Genomic DNA, 14,346 nt, shown 5'->3' with positions numbered 1-14,346 from the left:
GTACCAAAAGTAACATTTACAGTACTGAAACAGATCAAGTTTAAAAAGAACTGGTTCTCCCACCTAAGTAACACAGCATTAGCAAAAATGGGGCACAGGCATCCCCCCATAGCTACTCCTTGCAGCAGTTTAAAATACTCTCCATAAAAAAATGTTATTACAAAGCATCAGGTCCATAAAGTCAGAAATCAAAGTAGCATCACTATTAGACAATACTTTAAACTGTGCCACAGCTTCACCAAACCAAGACAACCATACTTCATGAGGAATAAATAAACAGATTTTTGTTGTATAAGGCAACTGAATAAACAATTACCAAATTCTGTAGTATTCCTAAAAAGTCCCATGAGTCATGACATGTGAAAAGTCACTGAACAACAACTTAAGTTTCCGATCAACAAAAGGCTCAATAATAGTCTCCAGCAGCAACTGTACATCTTCATGGTGGATTGGACAAGTTTTAGTAAATCTTAATAATTCCAAAAATTTTTGGAATAACAGGAAATTGAACTTAAGGAAGTTGAATAAATGCAAAGAAATAAAAGCTCATCTAAAAACACACTGATAGCTTGATGAACAGTGTTGATCTCCTTCAGAGACACAACTTGGTACACAGACGTCATTCTACTAGTATAATCCATAAGGTCCATGATGACCAGGCCCCCTCCCTTATCTGGTTTCATACATCTTATATTTCCATTGAAAATAATATTGTTGAGAGTAAGTCTTCCTTCTTTTGTAAGATTATAAAAGTTGTGTTTCCTCTTAGATTTCAAAAGGTCTCTGATTTTTTCGTTCACAAGGTTTCTCAAATACGTTAATAATTGGATGTAGGGGGGTTGGCAAGACTTTTCTGTTTGATTTTTCTGGCGAAAATTTTAATGTCAATTTTGTCTCCCATTAAAACCTGAAAATTGTTTCCGGGTGAACATTTTTAAATCAAGTATGGTGTGTTCAAGATTGACTCGACCAGAAGGAATGAAGGTGAAACCCTTCAAAAATAATTAATGGTGTTTAGGACCAATTTGTAGATCTGTAAAATTATAAAGTTAACAAAGGAGGTTAGTGACACAGCTACATTTTTGATTTCTTCATTGCTGAATTCTCTTCTATTGTCCTGCAGGTAGGAGTAGTCCCACAGCTGGCCTAGGTTTAGGATTGCTATGTTGTATAAGTTTCACAGTGGTACAACACTTTTTTTCTAAAATAAATATGCATTTGGAATGTATTGCTTGGGCTTACTGGCAGTTTTTGTGCTGTCTCATCAGAGGTATGCCTAATTTGTCTGCAAAGTTTTAGCTTTATCATTTTCTTCTGTGTATTTGTCTTGTCATCTCTTGCTATCAACATTTGCACTTTCAATGGGATTACCTTAATTTAATTTACTTTTATTTATGTTTTGGCTCTAGATGAGGTAGTGCAGAGGTTAATGTTGTCGCCTCACAGCAAGGGATTCTCTGGTTCGATTCTCAGCAGGGGTGCCTTCTGTGCAGAGTCTGCATGGGTTTCCTCTGGATGCTTTGTTTTCCTTCCACTTTCCAAAGACATGCAATAGGTGGTTTGTACACTCTAAATTGGCCCTGTGTGTGAGTGTGTGTAGTACACTCTCTCAGGAAGGTGGGGCCTCAGGCAATCAATCTGACCCTGTAAAACCTGTAACTGCAACAGACATCACTTGTTGACTGATGTGCTGCAAGGCACGGTGTGGACACGAGAGAGAAGCGGTCTAGATAATTGTCACTGTTGAAGTGACACCTCAACCCCATATGGAAAAATGAGAAAAAGGAATGTGGATGGATGGGCAGAAGAATGGATGGATGTTTTCTTGACTGAATTAGTCTCACTGAGTGTGTGGCCTACATTTGGGGAGAGAACAAGGGTGATATCTATACTAACAAGGGGAAGTCTGCTAGGGCAGTAGGAACATTTCCTGTAGGTTATTGCATTATGGGTTATGTGGAGGGGAATGTTTTCAGAGGTTTTTGTATAGTAAAAATGGAATAATTAAAAATGTAATTAAAATAATATATTTAAAGAATGTGAAGTGAAATGGTAGGGCAGGGTATAACCCATATAGCTTAGGTTACTGCAGCAGTGATAATTTGAGCAGCAACTATTGTGGTAAGTTTACTTGCACAACTCTGTTTTCCTAACATTCCCAAATGTTTTATACCAGTCTACCTTTTGGGAAGTATGACATCTCCAGCATGTTTATTCCCCCATAAAAATTTAGTTTAATATGTCTGGAGTATAAAAATATTTATGGAGACATTTATGTGCAAATGTTCAAACTTCTTTGATTATGACTGGCAGAGTTATAGCCTGTGTCCTACTGTATTCTTCCTATCAGAGTGCTTTTGACACTCCTGAATTTGAGTATGTACGTTTGTTATTCATTTGATCAAATGCTCTATATAGCCAATTTATGTTTCTTGTTTGTCGCTTCGGGGGGGGGGGGGCGGCCTTGATTCAGTTAACAAGTCTATTAATTCTGGCCTATGTTGCAACCTCTCTTCAATACAGTTATCAGTTCGATGCAATATATTTAGTAGTCTCTGTATTTTTAAATATCTTTTTGATCTGGTTTAAATTTGTCAAGAAACTTGTACCAACTCCTATACCTTCCATGTAGTCTACTCTATTACCAGTATATTATTTGCTCTTCCCACCACAATCGGGATAGTAAGTTAATATCCATGCTAGGTTTATATTTGGATAGTCCCATCAGCCATAACTGAAATTTCTGTGACCGGTATTCTTTGATATTCATGATATGACTTGTTTTCACGTAAATGGCTCCTATCACATGCATCTTTGTCTTAGTTTTATTGGTACATAATCTGATATAGTTATTGGAGAGATCTGAAAGTTTTTATTTAAATACAGAAGCTATTGTTATATGCACTTGTTAAGGTGAAATATAATTGTAATGTCTAGCCCAGTTATTGTATCCTTTGGAGTAATATATAAATTCTGTTTCAAGGTCGTAGCACTGAATTCACATCTTCTATACCTAATATTCTCCTATGTACCTTCTTTTGTTATATTTTCCATTCTAGGTCCCTGATACAGCCTGCCTATTGCAAATCAGTTTCCAGTCCCCCTCATAAATGTTCCATGCTGGTAGTTTATAATTTATCCAAAAATTCTCCTTAGCTCCATAATAGTTTAGGTGGAATATAAGTGCATCCTTATGTAATCCTCCTGTCTTGCTGGTAACTCCTTACTAATACAAATTATTTTTCCCCCTCTTCTGTTACTGTTGAAACACCTCTTGCAATCTCTGTTATTGCTCCATTTTCCCTTTGTCCCTGATGTCCTGCTAAATATCCACCTTTAAATCCTTTCTTTATAAAGTTCATATGCTCTTTTCAATCCAAATTTGTTTCCTGTAGCATTGCTGTTTTGTAACTTACACTTCTTAAAATAATTCAGTACTCTCTGCTTTTTTGTCTTTAACTGTAAGGCCATTTACATCCCATGATAAAAAATAGCTCTCACCTATTCTGCATAACTTTAAGAACATTTTTATTACTTTAACATATGTACAATATATGCAGAAAAAGGAAGAAATTTAACATCACATACTGGTACACAGTGTTAGGAATACAGTGAATCATCAAAGTAATGTTGTACAATTAGCAGATTGAGTGTCTTGGTATTTCAATAGCAACATTTCAAGGCTATCCCAACCACTGAAAGTCTTAGTATGATTTATTGATCATATTCTAATCACTTATTTTTCAGTTTTACATAGTATTGTTGTTAAATTTAAAAATTCTTTGAATGTAGGAACTGAATTCGATTTCCAGTTTTTTGTAATAGCTTAACTACTGCCAAGAGACTCCAAAACTTGTTTTGTTGTTTGGCTTTTACAAATAAAGGAAGTGGGACCTTCATTAGTGTTATTGATCTAGTTAAAGAACAGTTATCACAGCGTAACCCCTTAAAGAACATACTTATGTCTTCCCAATATATATTTAATTTTTCACAGTCCATAAACATGTTTGTCCAGTCAGCTTTTGTATCTCCAACAGACTGAATAAGTCGTTTTTATCAAATTGGAGTAAAAAAAAAAAAATTCTATGTATAGATTTCCACATAAAAACTTTCTAGTATAAACTTGAAGTTTGACTAACTGATTTAAGTAGCAACGTTTTATCATGCCATCTATTGAGTTACCCAAATCACTACTATCTAAAAAGTCTCAGAATTCTTTACCAAAATTATTTTTATTATTATTATTTATAATTAGCTTGTATAACTTGGACAAGCTTCCTTTGTAGGTCAATTTACCTTCAATGATGGTGTTCGTATATTCAGGTCTGTATTAGTTCATCGAAAACCATCTTCAGTGAACAGCCGTTCATCAGACTTGGTCATCATTAGGAATTTTGCCATTTGATATACTGTGGTGTGTGACAGTTGGTATGTTGGGCAAGTAACTCGCTGCCCTAGTAAACATGTTCACTGCACGGCCACTTGCTGAAGTTAGTTTTTGACGAGGTAATATAGACCCATATATTCATATAATGCAGGAATAGTGTTCTGTTCCTCTTCACTCATATGTACAAATTCATTTAATTTCTTACTGATTGATAATATTAACTCATAATCCAATTTATAATCTTTCATTAAATATTCTGGTAATTTAGCTTTTCCTTTTCAAAGCCATCAACCATAATGCTATGCATTCCTTTTTAGTTTATTCATTTTAGCATTGTTCTGACTTTCCTTAAATCTACAGGTGTGTGCAATGGGAAGGCACAAAAATTTCCATTGTGATATTAATGGAGTTTTAAAAACATATTTCTTAACTGTAACTGATTTCATATATGCAGAGTCTAAAGACTGAAATTAATTTCACTCTAAGGTAAAAGGATTGTTACAGTATTTTTAATTTATCATATGTGATAAACATATAAGAATTTATTAAAATCTGCTCTTGAATGGTTTCCCATTAACAAGTGTAAGTTGAGTCTATCCAGTGTATAGTAAAGTTAAAATTTGCAACAATAGAATAAGATTCTGCATCTGGGAAGCTAATACCACCATACTTCTCTAATCTTATGATTTCTATAAGCAATTATTGGCTATTTTAGGATACTATAAGGATGAAGTTAACATTTTTTCCATTTTCTTTAAAAAAATTTGTCAGGTATTAAAGCTATTGAATGCAATATGTATATAATATTGGGTAACATAATCACTTTATAAGTACTAACCTATCCTCTAAAGTAAAAAAAAATCAGTTTTTTAATAAGAAGTAACAGTTCTTCAATTTTTTCAAATTTGTTATTAATAATCTTGTTCTTATCTTTATAGATTTTTATTCCTAAATATTTTAGTTGTTTTCCTTCCCAATTATATCTTTAAACTCGCTATCTAGTAATTGATTTAACAGCAAAAAGTTTCAGTTTTACTGTTATTAAATTTCAACAGCGATACTTCTTGAAACTTTTCAATCTGGTTTTTCAATTGAATAATTTAAATATCCTATAGTTAGTAAAGTATCTACAAAAAGCTATATTTTAAATTGATACTCCTTGTTAATAGAGAATCCATCCATTTTTTATTTGTTTCTTATAGTATTATGTAAGAGTTATATAAGTAATGTAGATGGCAAAGGGGACACCCTTGCTTTCTGTCTTTGTTTAAAGTGAATCTTGAGAAATGCAAGGTACAATTTTAACTTATGCTTTGGAGTCTCTATACAGTTTTTTTAATATTCAAATAAACTGTTCTGGAAATGCAAATGCTTTCTAAAGTTTTAAAGAAGTAGTTCCAGTCTACAGAATCAAAGCTCTCTTGATATCTAAGCTATTTAAGGCCAACTTCTTGTTCATAATTTTTGCTAAATATAAAATAGTTGCTACCCTTTTTGTATTATCATATGCTAATCTATTGACTATAAATCCTGTTTGATCTTTATTAATTAATCTGCTATGTCTAATAATCTTGTAGTGAAGATGGAAGTAAATATTTTATACACTTAATAAAGAAATAGGTTTTTATGAGGACACTAACGTATTATCCTTTCCTTGTTTTAAGTATAGGTGAAATTACAGAAAAATTCTAAGGGGAGGAAATTGGTCACTCTGAATTATCCTGAAAATGCTACTCAGTAATTCTAAAATAATTAACAGTAGCAGACTATATAATTCCATGTGTAAACTATCTAATCCTGGAGCTTTAATAAGTCCTTGTTTCCTTTCATCTATGGTTCTTTGTAAAGGTAAGAGAAGAAAAGGTAATATTCTTAGTTCCTCTTTGCTTTCATTAGCCTTGGTTACCTTTCTGTTCTCAGGAGTTCCTTTAGAGAGGATTTTCTTGATGTAGCAGCCCAGAGCAGGCTCCCGTACCTCCCATTTCAAGGTTTGCACATGATATGATGAATACTGCCTATTTAATCATATTTTGTTGATAGTTTTAAGGATTAGTATATCATCCAGTTAAGAGTCCCTTTCTAGTTTTGTATATTTTTGTTTGTTTTTTTTTTTTTTAATTTTGTAGTATTCTTTTGCAGCGCCAACAGTTTTTAGATAGTAGCTTGCAGTATAAACAGACGTTATATTCTTTAATTTATCTTACAGAATGGAGACAACAGAAAAATGTTGTTCTTCCACATACTGTTCTGCCTTCACAGTTGTTTCACAATCCATGGTTTTTGCCACATGACGTTAATATTTCTAGCAAATTCCAACAGTACTTAGGAGAGGTTCTGATCTCTCTAGTTCCATAACTATTCCAAATCACAAGCAGCATAACTTTCAACTTTAGGCTGTTGCAGAGATGGCTTTTAGCCTTTTTCCTCTCTTCAGACTTGACTGCCCAGAAGAATCTCTGTCAAATTCCCTTTTTAACCCAGGATTAAAAAATATAAAAATCTGCGATCTTGAGGAGCTAATAGCCCTTGAAATCCCCAGATGCAGTTGTTTCAATTTGCTTTTGTCTTCCTGCCTGACATATCCTTTCCACCCAGCAGCAAAGTCGCATGACCCTACCACAAATTGTTTTTCAAGTTCAGTAGCCAATGCTATGCTATAGGTTACACAGTTTGTAATGTTTTATTTTAATTACACTTTGTTTAAACTGTATGTATGGATGCATATCCAACCAGGGACTTAATGTTGCACTAGGATCCCTCACTGACATTCCATCCCTTCCACCTTTCTTGCTTACCTTTGTCTATTGCTAAGACTTAGAGATTGTGTAGCCTATGTAAACATATTGGCAAATGTGAATGTAAATGTTTGTGTTTGTTGCTAGGCTTGGTGCAATGATGGCCACTAAGGTTACAAATTACCACTTTGTGGTGGTGTTACACATTGAGTCTTGTCTGTTCTTTGTGATGTAGTTGGGGTACTTGCTTTCAATTGCAGGTTGGTTTCAGGGATGTGCTCTCCTTTGTTCTTATACGAGGCTGTGTGTGAATGCAAGGTGATCTTGAACCTGAGGTTATCTTTAACTTGCTTCATGATGCTGACCTTGCATTTGTAGAATAAAGCTCGCTAAATGAGAAGTTTAGTCCCATTTATTTTTCCATTATTCATTGCCCTAGAATGGACAAGACTGTGGGGTGTCTGACATCTGTTTTACACTTGTATTATATTGTCTAGGATATCAGCAGGGCTACCAGCTGTTTGAGTTTGCAATGGGTGCATTTATCATTAAACTGCTATCCACCAAGTTACGTGAGGAATTTCTTACAAGATTTTCTTATTTCTTTGAGGACTGTGAGTTGTGTCAGCACAAACTTTTGGTTCTTGGTAACATCAGCATTTGAGATAATGAAGAATCTGTGGCTTTTGCTAAAAGAAATCTTTTGCATTATAAAAAGATTCTGATTTGTTTTAGACCATTACCTGTAAAAAACCATGTTTGACCATCCTCTTGACTTGATTGTTTTGGTGGTCTGACTGATTTTTGGTCCTCTCTGCTTTGGAGCTCCCCTTTATTAGACACCAATTTAAAGTTGATTGAGTGTGGTAGTTTGAGGTAAATTGAGAAGCTGTCCTCTAATTCTTTGTGACTGTCCTCAGTCAGCTGCTGTTGGAGATCAGTGCTGGCACTTCACATGAGTGAATGTGTGACTGTGATGAGTTTGCTATCTTTCATTCTGCATCTGTTAGCCTTTTGTAATGTACATCTTGACCCTCTTAAGGAGCGAGAGTGATTGTTTGATTTTGATTTTCATTCATCGAACCAAGTGGGATAAAGGCTGGAGTTCTGTTTGTGTAGACTGACATACTTGAACTAGATAGGCATTCTGCCCTTTATCAAGCTGAGATCTAGTCATTTTTTTGTGTAAAGAGTTTCGTACAGTGACAAACTTGACCCACTGTTTGTTTTTCATGTGGTAGACAGGCTGTGCAGCACAACCTGCATTTTTACTTGGAAAGCTTTTACATCAGAACATTGTGAACTGATTGCTTGGCTTCTCAATGACAAAATTGTCATTTTAGGTCGGCATGACCTCCTTATGTCTCCCATGTTGGTGTTTTGAGTTGATCTTGAAAAAATCCAATTACTACTACTTGAGAGTTTTGACTGCGGTGGTGGTGCTGCGGTAGTGTTGTCACCTTACAGTAAGACGTTGTCCTGTTCGATTCTCAGCTAGAGCGTCTTCTGTGTGGAGACGTGTGTGAATGGGCGTACCTTCGTTGAAGGCTGTGCGTCAGGGCTGGCAACTCGGCACGTAAAAATCTACTGCCAATCATTAGCGGACCGGAGTTCCGCTGTTGCGACCCCTAACCGGGAAAAGCCGAAAGACACAACAACTACTTGAGAGTTTTGAATTTCAATGTGGCTAGATCCTTGTCTTTGTTGGATATAGTCTGCCTTCATGTACTTGGGTCCATTTATTTATGAGGACTATAGTCTGATTTTTTTTCCTCTATTGGTATCAAAGGAGGCCTTGGTTCTGTCATTCCGTATACAACCTTGTTTAGGCTTGTGCTTCTACAAGCGCTTTGTGGAAGATTTGCTTTTTGTTTTAGAAGGTGGTTATGTGGATTGTCAAAATCTTTTAAAAGAACTTAATGAGAGGTCAGTCTTTCTGAAATTTACAATGGGTGATGTTGGTCAAATAGTGAACTTCTTAGATGTAACTTTAATGTGGAATGAAAACCATTTAGAATTTGATAGTAAAATACATAGGAAGGTAACTTTTACCACAGGTACTTGCACTATAATAGCAACCATCCCTTATTTATGAAGAGAAATTTGCCCAGAGGACAATATATTAGGGCTAGCCGAATGACAACTGATGATGGTATGTTGAATGAAGAGTTTAACCTTATTACCAGTTTATTTGTTAATAGGGATACGAAGAAAGATTTTTGAGGCAGTTAGAGGAAGAAATAAAAGGAATAAGGTATTCTAGTTTTCCTCCAATTTTAAGGTATCCCTTTATTAGCAACAAAAATAAAAACGGTAATAGCAGTGAAGACAGAAGGCTAGCCCTTAGTTTAGACGTGACTACAGATGGTGGCAATATTCACTCAATTATTAGGAGTAAATGGAAAGTTTTACAAGGCAACAAATAATTATATAACACAGTGGGAGATGTCCCTAAGTTTATTTATACAAATAGTTATAATTTAAAAAATCTTTTACAGAAAGGCAACAACGAAATTATGGGCAATTTGATTTCTAATAAATAAAAAGGAATGTTTAAATGCGGGCAGTGCAATATGTGTCGTTACGTTCTTGAGGGATCTTTTATTATGTTAAGTGATCCTGCCTACACCATTAGATTAACTGAGAGATTCAGCTGTCAGACTAGGGGTGTTGTATATATTGGTGTATGCTCAGCTTTTTATATTGGGATGACCACCAGGCGATTGTTAGAATGTGTCAAGGAACATTAATATTGTATTAGGAAGAAGGACAAAAAAAAGTGCTTTGTAGAAGCACACCTTGAGATGTACTAAAAATTTCTTTTTTCTGTTATTGAACAGGGGAACATGGATTTAAGAGAGGGAGATTTAAAATCTTGTTTGGAACAAAAAGAAGCCTTGTGGCAGATCAAGTTAAGATCAGATAGGAGCCCTGAGCTTAATGATGCTGTAAATATAAAGTGTTTTTTAAGGAATAGGAGAGTTTGTTAAAAAGCTTAGATAGTTTTGTTAATTGATTGATGTTAAGTTGTCAATCTCGCCTTCATTCTTGCTTGATGGGTTCGGAGCCGATCCCTCGGCTCCGACTCGGCACTTGCTAAGCTCGAGAGTCACTTTTACCAGCTCGAGGCAGCCCCATATCCCATGATGCAAGGCGGTAAGTTCCCAGATCTCGTTTGCCGCTTCGCTTAGGAGGTCCTCCTTTTACCAGCTCCTGGTAAGTGATTAAAATACTTGATATTTTAGCCTCTTTTTACTAAAAACCCTTTAATTTTTAGTTTTAAGTTAATTTTAAAAGATTTTCTGACAGAAAGTTACCTGTCTCTTTTTATTTTTTAGTCAAACTTTACCCATCCCATCCCCCCCCTGTTAGGGTGTGTGTTTGTCTACTTATACCTTTTTGGTATATTTAATTTAATTTAACTCTTTGACTGGTGTGTGTGTGTGTTGTCTTTCACCATGTCAAAAGAGAGGGTCTCAGGCTTTAAGAAGTGTGACTCGTGCTGTCAGAAGATGTCTCTGACAGACGGTCACACTTCTTGCCTGTATTGCCTGGGGCCTCTTCACCTGCAGGACTCCTGTGCTATATGTCATTCCTTCAGCCAGAGTGTCCTGCAGGAAAGAAGAAACAAACTGATACTTAGGGGCCTTCTTAAGCCGGAGGGCTCTCCGGCTAAGTCGGCTCCATCAAAATCTGCCAAATCTTCCAAGGCCCAGGCTTCTGTGTCAAAGCCTGCGGCCTCGGCTCCGACTCGTTCTGAGTCGAGACCGGCTCCGGCTGGAGCCGATTCTGGCTTAACTAAGCCTTCGGCACCGATGGCTATCGGTGCCGATTCTGCATCGACCACTTCGGTGTCGGCTCCGATCGGTTCCGACCACCATGTGGCACAGGCATCGGTGTCGGCTCCGACACCATTACTTTTGTGGCTGTATCGGCTCCGGCTGGAGCCGATGCATCGAGGCTTCCTGTCGGCTCCGATAAGTTGTCGGCTCCGACAGGGTCTATAGTTTCATCGGTTCCGATGGCTCATTCCAGGAAGAGGTCGAGGTCTCCTTCCTTGGAGCCGATACTTTCGGCTCGGCTTCACCTCTCCTTCGAACGGAGCCATCGGAGCCGATCTTCAAGGTCATCCAGACTTTCAGACCATGACTTAGAGAGTGGTCAGCAGATTACTTAAGTCACAGGCACTGGCCCAAATGTTACATAGTCCGTCTCAACAGACGACTGTTGGTCCACACCCCGTTACAGTTCCTCCTTCAACTCTACCCCAGAGCTTGGAGTTGGAGTCTTCGAATGGTTACTGCTACGGCTGGAGGACAGATACCCCTTCTGTTCCTTCAGCCTCTACTCTTATCTCCTCTTGAGACCTTCCTTAGAGGGATTCGGTGGTCGGGCTTCCATGGTCTCCTCCGAGAGGGTGAGTGGCATCGGACCCTTGTCCGAACCCGCTCTTCCCCTTGGAGCCTCGGCCTTGGTGAGCTCGGCTCCGACATCTGCCTCGGAGACTTCCCTTCGGTGGTCCCTGGAGTTCCTAGTTCTTGAACGGGTTCTCTCGGACCTGCCTGGGAGGGGAGCATTCGAGGTGATGAAGAGTGTGCTGGCCACTGGCATCAGTCAGCAGTCTGTTCCCTTAGCTCCTCCCTCTATAGTGCCTGTTGACATCTCTGCCACTTCTCTTGCTACAGGACCCAGAGATCCTCCGCCTCAGGTTTCCCCATTGGGAATTTCCCCCTCTTCCGAGGATTCTCCTGATGTTTCGGGAGATCCTCCTAGGAAGAGGACTTGTAAGAGGAAGCATGTAGACTCCCCGAGTCTGTCACTTCAGATACTGACTTTGATGAGTCAGAGGGATCCCCTAGATCCCCTCTGAGGATGTCTCCTTCTCAGACATCCTAGAACTCCTTAAACAGAGGGGAAACTGGCCCACCAACAATCCCTCTGAGGATGAGTCAGTATACCTAGAGGCGTTTGGATCTCGGCCCTCCACCTCCTGGGTGTCTCCGCCTTTCGACCCCCTTATGCAGGTTATTGCCCGAAGGCGTGGGCAGCTCCTGACTCCGTAGAGCCAGTCCCTAGGAGGCCTTCAAAATTTATCACTGCCCGTGTGACAAGCAATTCCTCACTAAGGGTGTCCCGCTGATGCCATGGTGGTGGCTGCTGCCACCAAGAAGGAACTTGCAGATCCTTCCGTGCCGTCCATCCTCCTAATAAGGACTCTAGGACCATGGATAGGTGCGGTGGCGGATGTTTTCCTCAGCGACCTTTGCTATGCGTTCGCTGAATTACCTATGTCACTTCACCAGACTCCAGAGGGATATCCTTAAGGAGCTGGGTGAAGTAGTACAGGATCCTACAGCTGCAGGAGCTCAAGAAAAATTGCTTCGCAGCTAGGAACCCTTAATTCCATTGCAAACTCCTCCATGCGGCTAATATCATATGCTGCTGATGGAGCGAGTAAAGCCGCAGGTACAGGTGTGGCTCTTAGGCGCCAAGCCTGGATGCGGCTATGTGACTTTGCAGATCCCTTCAAGGCGTCCTTCACAAATTCTCCCTTTGATGGGTCAGCTTTGTTTGGCCCTCAGGTGAAGGAAACTTTGACCAGGTGCGAGCAGGACGGCAAGACTCTTTCTGCTGTAGGAGTCCGTTTTTCCACCCCTTCTAGACCTTACCCCAAAGGACAGAAAGGTGGAAAAATGTGGTTCCAAATCCCAAGGAGTCACGCCGATTCACGTGGTCAGTTTACCCCTAGAGGCAGAGGGGTAACAACAACAGACGCTCTAGAGGCAGAGGGGTCCAAAACCAGGGAAACAGAGAGCCTCTCTCTGACAAGCCCTTTCAGCATCCCTGAGATGTTGCCCGGCTGTCCCTCCTTGGAGGCAGTCGGGGAACATTATCACTGTACCCAGAAGCCTGGCATTCCCTCACTCAAGACAGATGGGTACAGTCGATCATATCCAAGGGTTACATAATTCCTTTCGAGGAAAGTCCTTTCCCTCAAATTCCCTTCCAGATGTACCACCGGTCTAATGGAAATTGCAGAGTTAGAAGTCTCAAAACTACTGCAAAAGAGCCATTCAGCCAGTTACAACAGACCATTCAGAGCCGGAATCTACTCAAGGTTCTTTTGGTCCCCAAAAGACGGGAAACTGGAGACCAATATTGGATCTCAGCAGACTCAACAAGTCTGTGAGGAAGACAAGATTCGAATGGTCACTCTTCAGTCAATTCTGCCCTTCTTACAGAAGGACAACTGGATGTGCTCAATAGATCTTCAGGATGCGTACTATCACATCAAAATTCACAGACGCTCCAGGAGATTTCTCCGCTTCGGCTGGGGTCCAGTCATTTCCAGTTCAGAGCCCTGCCCTTTGGTCTCACTACAGCCCCAGAGTGTTCACCAAATGCATGGCAGTGGTCACGGCTCACCTGAGACGTCAAGGATTCCAGGTGTTTCCGTATCTCGACGACTGGCTCCTGTCAGCCACCACCAGGCATCAGTTTATACAAGCCAGGGATTACACAATAAATCTTTGTTCTCATTTGGGCATCTCGATCAACTTCGAAAAGTCATCCTTATCGCCCTGCCAGTCTATTACCTTCATAGGCGCAAACTTAAACACTGTTCGGATGTCAGCTACCCTTACAGATCAAAGAGTTTCAGACATTCAGAGTCATGTCAGGATCATTCTGGCCAACAAGAAAGTACAGGCCAGAATGGTTCTAAAGGTATTAGGCCTCATGGCTGCGGCCATTACTCTTCTTCCCCTGGCTCGATTTTTCATGCGCCTTCTTCAGTGGATGCTGTTCACACAGTGGTCGTACCAACAACTTCCAATGCGTCACCAGATTCTGGTGACACAGACTTGCAAAGATCATCTTGCTTGGTGGATCACATCTCCTCTGGTTCACCAAGGCAGGTACTTTGTACCCCCATCCCCGATAGCCACTGTCACCACGGATGCCTCCCTGATCGGGTGGGGGGGTCATTATCAGGGCAGGATGGTTCATGGGACGTGGCAACCGTTCGAGTACCATCTGCACATAAATGTCCTGGAGATGAGAGCAGTGCTTTTAACGTTGCAAGCCCTCAACGACTTTCTTCCCGTAGGGACAATTGCAGTCCACACAGACAACATGTCTGTAGTTTGGTATATCAACAAACAGGGCGGAACCAAGTCCTACCCCTTGTGTCGAGAAGCGCTCAGACTATGGCAATGGGCGATC

The sequence above is a fragment of the Protopterus annectens genome, chromosome 6.part0, assembly GCF_019279795.1.
Source record: "Protopterus annectens isolate FY-2018-M chromosome 6.part0, PAN1.0, whole genome shotgun sequence".
In the NCBI taxonomy this organism is placed as follows: domain Eukaryota; kingdom Metazoa; phylum Chordata; order Ceratodontiformes; family Protopteridae; genus Protopterus; species Protopterus annectens.
The sequence above is the reverse complement of the archived record's forward strand: the minus strand, read 5'-3'. Positions refer to the sequence as shown.